Here is a 12,312-nt window from a genome sequence, read left to right as displayed (position 1 = left end):
TTTTGCTTAACTAATGACAATTGTGGTCCAGGATTTTACTTAAATAAAATTAAAATATCACAACCAGACCACCATAATTGGATTTAGAGTGCCAGAAAAATTACACTTATATTAAAAGTCAATAATTCAAAGCAATGAGAATAATACGATACCTTCTAGGTGATTCAGACAGATTCCTAAGAATATGTCTGCAGTAACTTTTTCCAAATTGTCAAATTTTAAGAAGTACATTAAAATATGAGAAATCCTTGAATTTACAATGATTTTTTACATCTTTTAATCTGTCTTAAGGAGAAAATGAAAAATTCTCAGAGTCTAATATATTCAGGGATTAAAAATAAATTTCCAAAAGTTCTGGTCTCCAGAGAGAAAACTCAGAAAGTGCTCTCCAAAGGAGTGCCTCTAAATTATACCTAAAAGGTTAATATAAATTACATTTCTCTTGGCTATCCAGAAAGAGTGAACGCCAGAAATCCCTGTAGCTGGAAGCACAGGGCACCACGCACCACTTTCCTCTGCTCCGGTTCTGTGTCTCTAGACAACCTGCTCTGAGGGGAACGGGGAGGTGGCCAGCAAGACAATCGGCAGAAAGTCCTGTGGAAGGGTGTGCACCTCCTGGGAGGAAGCTAAACCACACAACCACATTACCCCACATGGTCATCCCCATGTGTCCGTAGGGCCCTGGGCCTCCCTTAGCAGCCATGCAACAACTGCCCCTCTACTGGCCCCAGGAAGGAACGCCCTGCCCTGGCTCCCTCCACTTTGCAGGAGTCGCCCAGCAAGAGGGCTGGCCACAAGCAGAGGTTCTGACCTTGGCCAGGAAACTGTCTGCACATCAGCCCACCTAAGGGCTTTAGACCCTGTGCTCAGTCTCATCTGTTCCCACGGGTTCAATGGCCAATGCACCAAACATCTGCACCAACAGTCATAGAAAGAGGAATGGAAAGCAAGCAGTTTGCGAGGGTACAGGGGAAAACATAGATCACACAATGATGATGGGGGTGTAGGCCAGTTAAAGGAAGCCTCTGGAGAACAGTGTAGCAGTGTACATCAGAAAATTCCACAGGTATACATTTGGAATGTATCCTGGGGACATAAATCAGACCAGTGCACAGGGATATGTGGCAAGGATGTTTACTGCATCATTAATTATTCATAAGAGCAAAAAGCCAGGCAACCTACATGCCCACCATTGCAGGCATGATTACAAGGACCAGGAGGGGGCCATGCAATAGAAGACTGCGGCGACTAAAAACACCGAAGTAGTGATGGTAAGAGCTCCTGCACAGAGTCAGGCTGCCCAGTGTCTGCACGTCTGAGCCCACTGGACCCTCACTACCTTCGGACGGGTAGTGTTTTCATTGCCTTTCTTTTACCCGTGGAGAAGCTGGTAGAGATGATAACTAACTCTCCAGGGTCGGCAGCCATGCTGTGTCAGCCTCGGGGTTTGAATTCAAATGATAATGCTCCAAAGCCATTCCCTTCACCACCACGCTCCACCGCACAAAAGTCACCACACACTGCGGGAACAAGGCAGTAGTTAATACAATATATGCCATGATCTGGTCCTTAGAAACTATGTCTGCTTTGATCAAATGAAGAAAAATCTGTAAGAATAGACGCCAAAAGGTTAAATGCATTCTGTCTGGGGGATAGAATTTGGGGTGATTTTTGCTTTCTACTCTGTACCTCTCAACATTATTGTGAGAATCGTTACGAGTACTATAAAACACTTGAGAAAATAGTTATTTCTCCTTGGGAAAAGAAAAGGTTCTAAGCAGCTTTGGTCAGCATTTGTGGGGGTGGGGAGGGTGGCGTGGTCTAGACAAGTGAACTCACAGATCTGGGTAAGACAGAACCTTCGGGGGACATGATCCTGTGTCACTTCTAGGAACCATACCCTTCCACTGTCCTTTCACCTCTGCTTCATGGCAGGCACTGTCCTGAGAACTAAGAGGAACCAAGGACAATGTGGCTCCTGCCTTCGGGGTTTATAGGAACCTAGAAGAGCTCCTAGGAGATAGGTAAGTAAATGACCATACACACACTACAAGGGTGTCTGTGTCAGGTACTGTGAGTGGCGGTGCCCAGAAGGGGCTGCAGACGTTTAGAGCCATAAAGGGTCCTTCCAGGATAGGGAAGTAGGGACAAGCACACAAACAGGTGACATTTGCACTGAGCCCTGAGGGTCCGAGGGTCCCATCAGATATGAACAAGTTAAAGACACAGGCAAGAGTCAGAAGCTCTTCTCCAAGGAGTGGAAAGAAAATGTGCAGAGACATGGGGACTAGAAAGCTTGGGGACAGCCAGGATGGAGCCCTGTGACCTAGAGATACTTATACAGGTCGTTTCTTCTCATAATGTCAAGAACTCTGCCCCGACCATCTATACCTTTGTGAGCCAGGAATACCCGAACTGAGAGAGGTCCCCAGCAAAGGAGAGCAGACTGCACGTGAGTCTGCTGAACAAAGGGACCATACCCCAGGCCTCCTGAATGAGTTAGCCACAGGGAATCAGACAGATGTTAAAAAAAAACCTCTTGGAGTTGTCACTGTTGCTAGAAATCAAGACCATGCGAGGCTGCCTCTGGGCACAGCGATCCACCTGGAGATGCAGTGACTGAATGGGAAAGCAGTGAGCTCCAGTCCTGCCTGCTGCAATGCAGATGGACAACGGCAGAAACATCGGCAGCATTTCACTCCATCACCCCATTTCTCTTTTGGACCCCATTGAATCTACTCTCTACCTAACAAAGCAGGGTCTGTGGAGAGAATTCGGGAGGTCCTTGAACTTAACTGGGGAAAATAATCTTGATGTTTCACTAAACTCTAACTGAAATTTAGTATTTCCTCTTGTTAAAAATGCAGGCAGTGGTCCATCCAGGGCAGTGTTAGCAATACCTGTGACTTTGCCCCAATAGTAATTCGAGATAGTTTCATATCATAAAAGAGTTGTTTCAGATTTGTCAAAATAGTATGTATACTCTTTATTACTTTCATATCGGAGTGGCCCCATGCCAACTGCTAGATCTTATTCAATGAGTTACTAAAGAAGCATGTATATGGCTAAACCATAAATTGGTTTAATAGTGTGATAACTGCATTTCCATACAGTTGAATTCATATCTTGGATGTGAGGTTGTATAAGACTGACAAAAATTCCTGCCTCCGGGGAGGATTATCCATATCTGAGAGGGGAAATCGCTTTCATTCCCAGCTGGCATGCTGGTCTACACACCAGTCTTTACACCCACTGGGCACATTTCTGCCTCCCAGGCCTTTGCACTGGCTGATCGCCATGCCCCCCGGATGCTCTTCCACCGGGTGACTGCACAGTCCACTTCCTAACTTCCTGTAGGTCTTTACTCAAAGGATATCTTCCAAATGAGGCCTTCCTTGGTTAACCTACATGAAATTACCCACCAAGGAAATGGCTCCTATCACCCTTCCTGGCTTTATTTCCTCCCCTTGGCATTTATCAATTCCTAAAATACACTTAAAGACATGTACTTTATATTTTTCTCTTATTTATATCTCATTTCCCCTCTCATATGTGAGCCCCACAAAGGCAGGGATTTTTGTGTCTCTCATGCAATATCATATCCTCAGTGCCTAACACCTCATCTGACACATAGTATGCTCTTAAAATGAGCTGGTGAAATAATTAATGCATTCATTAATTAATTGGTTGACAGTTGTTAGAATTAGGGATAGCTACTGGCTGCCTCCATTCCATGTCGAATTTTAATATCTCTCTTGACCACTGCATTACTGAGAGGAAAAAATCAGAGTCCATGTGCTTTTGAAATCATGGTTGCCACAGACACACAGTAGCTTATTTATCAGCCACTGCAGAAGGGAGGCACAAATTTTCATTAATAGAGTTTTCATCAAACAGTAGATAGATGTGTCTCACACATAAAAACACATTCACACACAGTAAGTTATGGGATCAAGCTAAACCATAAAACAAATACAAAAAACTAAATGGAAAAATGGGCAGGCAGCATGCAAACCAATAAAAGCACTAGCCCCGAATGCAATGGAAATGATGCCGGTTGACAAGATCACCCCACAGATACCACTTGGCCAAAAATAAAAGGCAAAGGGCAGTATAGAAATGCATGAGTAAATGCAGATGACAAATCACCATGTGGGCACCGCTCAGCTTCTCCTGCTCCTGTAAAAAATGCAGAATTATCCACTTTAAGGCCCTGCTGCGCACATATTAAAACAGCAAAAATACCTTTAACACAGGTAAGATCTGATGTTGGCTGGGCCATCTTCCCAGGCAAAGAAAGCCCCTCAGTCCATTCTATACCCTGGCAGTGCTCTGTTTTAATAAGAATAACCAGAGCTAAGACTGGACTCCTTGGAGTTATAAAATGTAAGCCAAGGACAAATAAAGAAATTACTACGTTATATCACAGGTATCCATATATAGATATGCTCAAGTCACTCACAGATGAAAAAACAATAAAATCAAAGATCCCCAGATTCCTCTTGGCAACACAGCTTCTTGAAATCATTTTTTACATGTATCCTCCCTTCTTCTCCTACAGTTCTTGCCCTAGTACTGCACTAAGTGTTTTTGCTAAGGGTCCAAACCCAAAGGACTGTTCCAATGCACACGTGGCTCACCTGGCCCACGCAGCCCACCCGCCAGGCCCTGCAGTGCCCCAACCCCTCTTGTCTCACTACTCACGCTTGGTTTCCTGTGGAACTCTGCTTCTGCTTCCCATACCTTAAATCTGGGGTCACAAAAAAAAAAAAACCTGCAGGGGCCAGGCAGGGGCCAAAATGAAAAAGGAGGACGCGAGGCCACTGTGACAAGCTGGAGTGCGCCAACCTGGTCAGAAGGGGCTCACACACCCTCACCTGTGGGCTTTGGGTGGTCAGATCTCCCGATGTGTAAAAACACTCACCTTTCTCATTTTTATGGGAACTTTCCCTATGTTTTTACATGTTGGCAACTACGATTTGTAATGTTTGAAGACTACAAGCCGAATTAAACAAATCTGTAGCCTGAATACGATCTGCTGGCCTCCAATTTGTGTCCTCTCCCCACTCATCCCCCTGGCTCCCCCGGCTTTGGCAGGGGGAGAAATTCCCTTCCTGGGAATTTCATCCAACGACTACGGAGCCCAGGCGTGTGTATCTCCCCTCAGGCCTCCCTCCTGCCGTTCAGACTCTCATAACGGCCTAGACCTATGGGACATGTCCGTGCTAATGGCCCGACCTCAAAATAAAACAGCCCACACTTTCCCTCCATCCTCCAGTCCTGCAGGTCCCCCAAATCCCTTCCCTCTCCCCATCCCTCCTGCCCCTGTACAACCCACATGCACAGTCCAGGTCCATGGCTTATACAACAGTCCTCCCTGCCTCAGACCCATGCCCATTCCTCACCCCAGATTCATTCTTCATGCCAGCGAACATTACCCCTGAAATGCACAGGATTTTATTTTCTCCTGCTTTCTAGTTGTATGACTTGAGTAAATTATTAAAACCTCTCTTTGATGTTGCCTCGTCTATTTAGATAGATAGATAGACAGATACAATCATTTCATGTAGTAAAGGAGAATAATACATATATCAAAGTATTATAATGACAATAAAGTGAGCTAATACTCATGTCACATTTAGAACAGTACCCAGCACTTTATATAAGTGCTATATAAATATTTATTTTTATTATTTTTGCCATTAAGGATTGTCAAGCCCCAAGTGTCATTTGAGTAAGAACTGGAATTCTAAGTTCACAGAATTTGCCGAGTGTATTTGATGTTATTTCCGCCCCACCCCACCCCACCCCAACCTCCGCAGGCAGACCCATCTATGGCAAAGCTTCCCGCAGCAGGACCACCGGCAGCAAGGCCGGAAGCCAGCGCCTTGGTCTTTGCGCCCCTTTCAGTCCATCCTTCACCGCTTTCAGCAAACACCATCCTCACGTTTGCTCCCTGTTCCCTTTTTAAAACCAGGTGAGACGGCCATGAGATGAGTGTTTACTAATGGCGTGAAGTAAGACCTTTGGACATTTCCCTGATCTCTTTGGGGTTCTTTGGATACAAGCAAGAGCAACTGGTGTGGCTGACTAAGCAAATGCGGTTTTTGTCAGAAGACTACCCGAAGCCCTCAGGTTGAAGTCTGAAGAACCACACCTGGAATCAGGCAGGAACCAGGGCCCGTCGGAAGGCCCTGGAAGCAGAAACTACTCACAGAAGAGGTCTGGTCGGGGGGCCGGTACAGGAACGAACACATTCGGTGGCCTCCTCCATCCTGAGTCACTCAGCTGTCAGAGCACCCCACAGGCTGGGCTAAGCCTATGTCACCTGTCCTCACACTGGCTGCACTGGGGCTGGGACCAGAAGAAGCTGGTAGAAGGAACCGCCGGGGACATCCTTAGCATTTAAAGTTCCACCAAGACAACATTCAAACAGGAAGGGGTCATTACCCGAAGGAAATGGGCGCTTCAGGGAAGAGGAAAACCGGCGCGTGGCCAAAAATTTCACTCAACTTTCCCAGAGAGTTCTCCGTTGTTGGCGTTAAAATACCAGGTAGAGAGAATTTAGAAGATTAAGGAATTTGAGGAATCACAAGACAGGCCAAATTAACTACCTGGATGACAGAGGTGACCTCCAGTCACTCTGGGAGATAAGCCAGTGACAGTAGTGACAGTGACATCATCTTGTCCCCTGTCTCACAAATGCCCCATCCCTCTCCACAAGTGGCCAGAGGGACTTTTCTAAACCACAAATGAGGAAGTGTCAATACCTCGCCTAAACCCTCAGTGGCCGCCTCGTGTCTTCAGGATGGAGACCCAACTCCTGGGATTCCAAGCAAGAGCATGGCTGCCTAGGTCTCTGGTCTCAGCGCCCACCAACCTATTTCAGAGTCCTCTGCTGAAGCTCCATCAAATGTTTACCGTCCTCACCCTCGTTTCCAAACCTCAGTGAAGCTGTCCCTTCTCTTCCCTTCTTTTCCAGTTAATTCCAGTTCTGTCTGCAAGAAATCAGCTCCAATGTCACAGCCTGCAGGACACTTTCCTCTGATGTACCACACGCACAGGCTCGTGCACACACATCCAGCATGAACAGGCACCTCTTCTTTGTGCCGGCAGAACCCCAACTGGCAGCAGTATCATTGATACCCAGTGATCTCCATGTCTGGCACACAGCAGACAGGAGGAGGGAGATGTCTGCTGGAAATAAGACTAAATGAGCGCTCTCTTAAGGGTAGAAGGCCAGGGTTTTCCTGCTCAAAATAGATTGGAGGAGGCTGCTGGGGGGTGTCTTCTCATCACACAGCCTTTCCTAGGGGCTCCAGGACACTGGGGTGGATTGCCTGACCAAGCCAGCGTTTCTCTGTACCCAGTCTGAACACCTGGCACGTGAAGACATTTCCAAAGGCTCGTAGAGAAGCGTTTATTGCTGCTAGAAGCCACAGAGTGCTGTTGCCAAATCACAAATCCTCAGCATATTTTCAACAAAATTCTCCAAGAGCCAAGTGCTCTCTGCTGTAGTAAATTGCCACAGTGACTATTTGGTGAGGTGAAAAGAAAGCGTTACTAAACTTTTTAAAAGACATAGTAAAACAAATATGATGGTTTATAGAACATCTAATCCATTATTTAGAAAGTAGAAAATAATGTCTTCATGCTTTCGCAAACATCCCATTCTGCTTGGGGAAGCCACGCTAGGACTCCTTAATGTTCTGCCCAGCACTATCTGCTATGAGCAACTCCACACTTCATCAACGTGAAAAGAATTATAAAATAATGAGATCCCCAGGCAATGCAAGTGAAAAGGATTGCTATTTGACTTATTAAAATGCATTCTTATACCTCTGCTTTTCCCAGTCTGTTCCCTAAGTGTCCGAGTTCTCCACACAAGGAAGAACGAGGTGGGACAGAGGGGAAAGAGGCAAATGAGACCCTCTGATGAGCACTCACGTCCCCCAGCAAGCAGAGCACAGATGGCTGACAGCTCAGGACCCAGCCCAGGAGACCAGGTTAGGCACCTCCTCTGGACAGGCGCAGGCTTTCCACCCAAGATGCTGAAAGGAAGTTTGCACTGGTCCTAGGCAGGTGGATCGGTTGGTGGGAGCATCATCCTATACACCAAAGGGTCCCGGGTTCGATCCCCAATCAAGACACACACCGAGGCTGCCGGTTTGAGCTCTGTTTGGGGTGTCGGGAGGCAATCCATTGATGTTTCTGTCTCATATCGATGTTTCTCTCTCTCTTTCTCTTCCTCTAAAATCAATAAACATATCCTCAGATGAGGGTGTTTTTTTTTTAAAGTCCTCACTCCACAGGAAGTAGGAATGCATTTTGGAAAGAAACAAACTTTGCATGCCCTGGAGTGAAACCTGGCTTTCTTTACCTGGTTTTCACACGCAAGGTGTCCATGTCTGTGAGTGTTCTACTCAAGTGGGTTGAGCAAGGGAAATTCAAAGTAGTTCCACACATTCTACCGGGAAGGCGTCCACGATAGAATGGTACAAATGTCGTTTATGGAAGATCGCTGTTGTTTGTTCTATAAACTCAGAAAAAAATGTGGGACGTTTTTCTGAAGGGTTCCTCTAGTTCTTTTATTTGAAATCATAGAAGTAATAGACAGAATTGCTAAAGTTCGAACTCAAGTGATATTAGATGAAAAGAGGCTAAAACATACAACATAACAAAAAATTACCTTGTCCGTGGATTTATCCTATACCAGTAGTTCCCAAAATGGGGTCGGAGGCCACCTGGGGTTCCTGAGACCCTTTAAATGGTGCATGAGATCAAGCCTATTTTTATAATAAACTAAGATGTCATTTTCCTGCTTCTTTGTCATCCTCCCCCAAGTGTCCAATGGAGCTTTCTAGAAGGTATATGGTGTGTGAGAACATAGACCAAATAGAGCAGTGAGTTTAAGAATCTCGGTGTCTCATATTAAGCCAGGTAATAAATAATTCACAAACATGTAAAACAATGCCACTCTTACAATAGCTTTGCTTGGAAACAAATGAGATTATTATTATAAATGAATTAATGCATAAGTACTTTAAATGCCTGTATCTATCCTCATTTCTAATATAAATACTGACAGATAAAACCCAGATTAGCAGACGCTCCAGGGGCTTTCTCAGTCATTTTTAAGGATGTAAAGGTCCTAAGAATACTCAAATGTTTGGAATCTCAAATATCAAACAATGTTTGAGTATTCCAATACTCCAACACTGGAATCTCAATTTCATTCTTTTCTTTCCAATTGTTTTATTGTAGTAAAATATACATGACATAAAAGTGACCATCGTAATCATTTTTAAGTGTACTGTTCAGTGGTATCAAATGCATTTACAACACTCTGCAACCATCGCCACCACCCGTATCTAGAACTCTTTTTTCATTTCGTAAAACTGACACTCCATCCTTAGTAAGGTGCCCCTGGGTGCTTTGTCTCCCTCTGTCCGGTCAGCTAAGCAGCCCACACTAATGAGCACTGTCTCCTCCAGAGTGCGCCCCTGTGGCGATAGGCAGGTGCAGCAGGGCCCCCCAGACCCGGGAGAGAGAACTCCATCTCCCCCCCAGTCCTGGAGTTCCATTTACCTCCAACCCACGGCAAATGAAGGGCTGCAAAACAGGGCCTTCTAGTGTGCTCCTAACTGCTGATGAGGGTGATAGAATTGGCTGGTAAAAAGAAAGGAAAAGAAACTCTAATGTGGTCCCATTAGAGTTTAGGACCACATTACATACCTCTGGCCCCTGTACTCTGTACTTCAAGGCCCATATAAAATACACTAAGGTGAGAAGACAAAGTGGGTGCCCCTCCCCCGAGGTAGGTCTGGAGCCGCTAGGAGACAAAAGCTCAGCGCTCATCACCTAAGAGATGCTCCATGCTGACATTCGATTTCTAACTAGATCAAGAAGCCCGGGGACACTGCTTAAAAGGTAAAGTTGCTAAGGCATCGCATGACCATCCATAGTCAGCCTATACTACAGAATTTGTGATTTAAGGAGATGATGAGAAGATACAGTGATCTTATTACCTTTTACATACTTCGGCAAAGATAGATAGATAGATAGGTAGATGATAGATAGATAGATAGATAATAGATAGATAGATAGATAGATAGATAGATGATAGATCACACTGCCACATAACAACACTTTAATTCATACTTTTACCCCAGAGGAGACAAAATCCCCCAAGAAGGTGCAACCCTGAAACACTTTGGGGCCAAATCTTGGCCAGGCAATGTCTTATCACCAAGGGGAGCAGGGAAGATGGTAGCCTTATGTCGGTGGCTTTATGAGGGTACCACACTTAGAAAATTGGGATCTTAACAAACCCACAAGAAAAACACTGCCCAGAATGTATGATTTATTGACCGCAAAAACAAAAATGCTGAAATAACCCTGCCAGAATCCAAGTGTCTTCTCTCAATCCACAACTCCAAACCACAGACATTAACCACCAAGTTCTCCCATCTCTTTGATCAATTAAATTCTTTACCTTAGGTAAATAATAGGAAATGCTTTCAGGTCCACCTGGGCATGTCAATCAGGGCTTAAGAAAGCCAAAACAGTCTGTGGAAGAATGCAAGTAAGAAATGTAAGCATGTTCAAGTTCAAAATTTTAGTATTGTGATATTTATTTATCTCAACACACTAATTATTTGCCAGGATATGTCAGCATTCCTGGAAGAAGTCTTCAAGAGACAGCAAATGTCTTAACTGATCTTTGGAGTAACTTTCAAGGCTATGGTCCTATTTAAACTCTCATTTTCCACAACCATAAATTGATCATCGGGTTCCCTCTCACTTCTTCAAAGCCACATCAGGCTATCTGTGATATTTATTATTAACATTTGGGCCAGCAAATTCTGCTGTTCCCAGAGGACAGATGTACCTGTCTTACAAGGTTTTACAAAACATCCATGGGTACAGAGGAAGCATCTCATGTGATAAGGAGGGCCAGGTAAGGAAGTTTTGCACTGAGACATGGAAGTTGACTTGCAGTCTTGCCCAAGGCTCTCCATCAGGACTCACTCCCTTGTATCTTGGAGAGGCTTAGTATGGCCATACCCCAAGCTTTTCACTGGTGTCTTTCCATGTAAGTCAGCCTGCAAGCAGACTGGCGAACGCTTAGAATCTCACCACAAACATTGCCATATATCCACTCAAAGTTCTCCTCAATCAATTTACAAAAAGGATCCAAGTTAACACAAACAAATAACACTACTGAAGAAGAATATTCACAGAAAGATATTCATATTTTGTATCATAAAATTACCAGGTTGCGGGAGGAAAAAAACAAAATGAAGAAGCACAAAATGATAAGCTCAAATTTACCCTGCAATCAGAGACAAGGCTAAGATTCAAATTTCCAGTCTTCCCACAGTGCTACTACCATTTAACTCACACCCAGAGATGTGTATGTGTTGACTTATTGAGGAGCTGAACTCAGCTCCCTGACCTCAGCCAAGGTTATCTTCCCATAGACAAGTTCATACACGCCAACTCTTGTTTGCACCCACTCTGTCTCTCTGTCCCCTTTCATAACCAACCTCTATGTGTATGGTCTCCGCTTCCTCACCTCCCGTTCATTTGTCACTCAGTCCCACCTGGCTTTAGGTCCCACCTCTCCAGCACACCTCTCTCATCTATGCCTCAAAGCTCTCACCGATGTTCTTCTAGAAACACAAATTGGCTCCTGAAACTCCATTAATTCCTCATCACAGTTCTCCGGATAAACTCTTAAGATCCCGACCTTGGCCTAAAGAGCCCAGCATGATCTGGCCCTTGTCACCCTCTCTGACCACCTCCCAGCCGCTCTGCCACCCGGTTCTTTTGGAATCCCTCCACAGCTCCATGCTCATCCTCCCATGGAATCCTCCCACCCCTGCCTCAGCCTAGAATGCTCTTCCTCAGAAAAGTCTTCCCAGCTTCCCACCTAAAATAGGGTTCTCCCCACCCTGGTTATCCTCCCCATGAAGTTCTCTAGAGTGCCTGCCACTGCTAAAATGTTTGCATTGATTTGTTTACTGTCTAGCTCCTTACCCATCTCCCGCCCATCCCCACATCTGTTTCCTTTAGCCCACCTTACCCAGCCCCTAGCATACTACAGAACACTAGGTAAGTACTTATTGAATGGATGCTTATACATATTTGCATATGTAAAGAGGATGTGTGTGTGTACGCAAGTCAATCACGCCGTCAACATTGGTAAGCAGCTGCTCCATGCTCAGTTGAGAATGAGCTACAGGAGGCTTCATTCACTGGAGGCATCAGCAAGCACACTAAAGCCACTGCAGTCAACATTAACTGCTT

At 45.1% G+C, this 12,312-nt stretch overlaps 1 protein-coding gene across 5 annotated transcripts in view; it reads right to left on the bottom strand.

Annotated features, from left to right (window-relative positions):
* KCNS3 (potassium voltage-gated channel modifier subfamily S member 3) overlaps window positions 1-12,312 on the bottom strand; it is a 39,489-nt gene that overhangs the window by 14,639 nt on the left and 12,538 nt on the right. Inside the window, exons 2-3 of one of the 5 annotated variants that reach the window (XM_053666812.1) lie at window positions 10,496-10,569; window positions 9,589-9,669 (exon numbers count right to left, since the gene is read on the bottom strand). The exons of 3 other annotated variants lie outside the window; for them this stretch is intronic. The gene's annotated coding sequence lies outside the window, so the exon portion shown is untranslated. The remainder of the gene's footprint in view (window positions 1-9,588; window positions 9,670-10,495; window positions 10,570-12,312) is intronic. One more of the 5 variants, XM_037151858.2, reaches the window with a different exon arrangement.

This window comes from Artibeus jamaicensis, unplaced genomic scaffold (assembly GCF_021234435.1).
Source record: "Artibeus jamaicensis isolate MK-2021 breed Jamaican fruit bat unplaced genomic scaffold, CSHL_Jam_final contig_465, whole genome shotgun sequence".
NCBI classification, from domain to species: domain Eukaryota; kingdom Metazoa; phylum Chordata; class Mammalia; order Chiroptera; family Phyllostomidae; genus Artibeus; species Artibeus jamaicensis.
The sequence above is the reverse complement of the archived record's forward strand: the minus strand, read 5'-3'. Positions and strand labels throughout refer to the sequence as shown.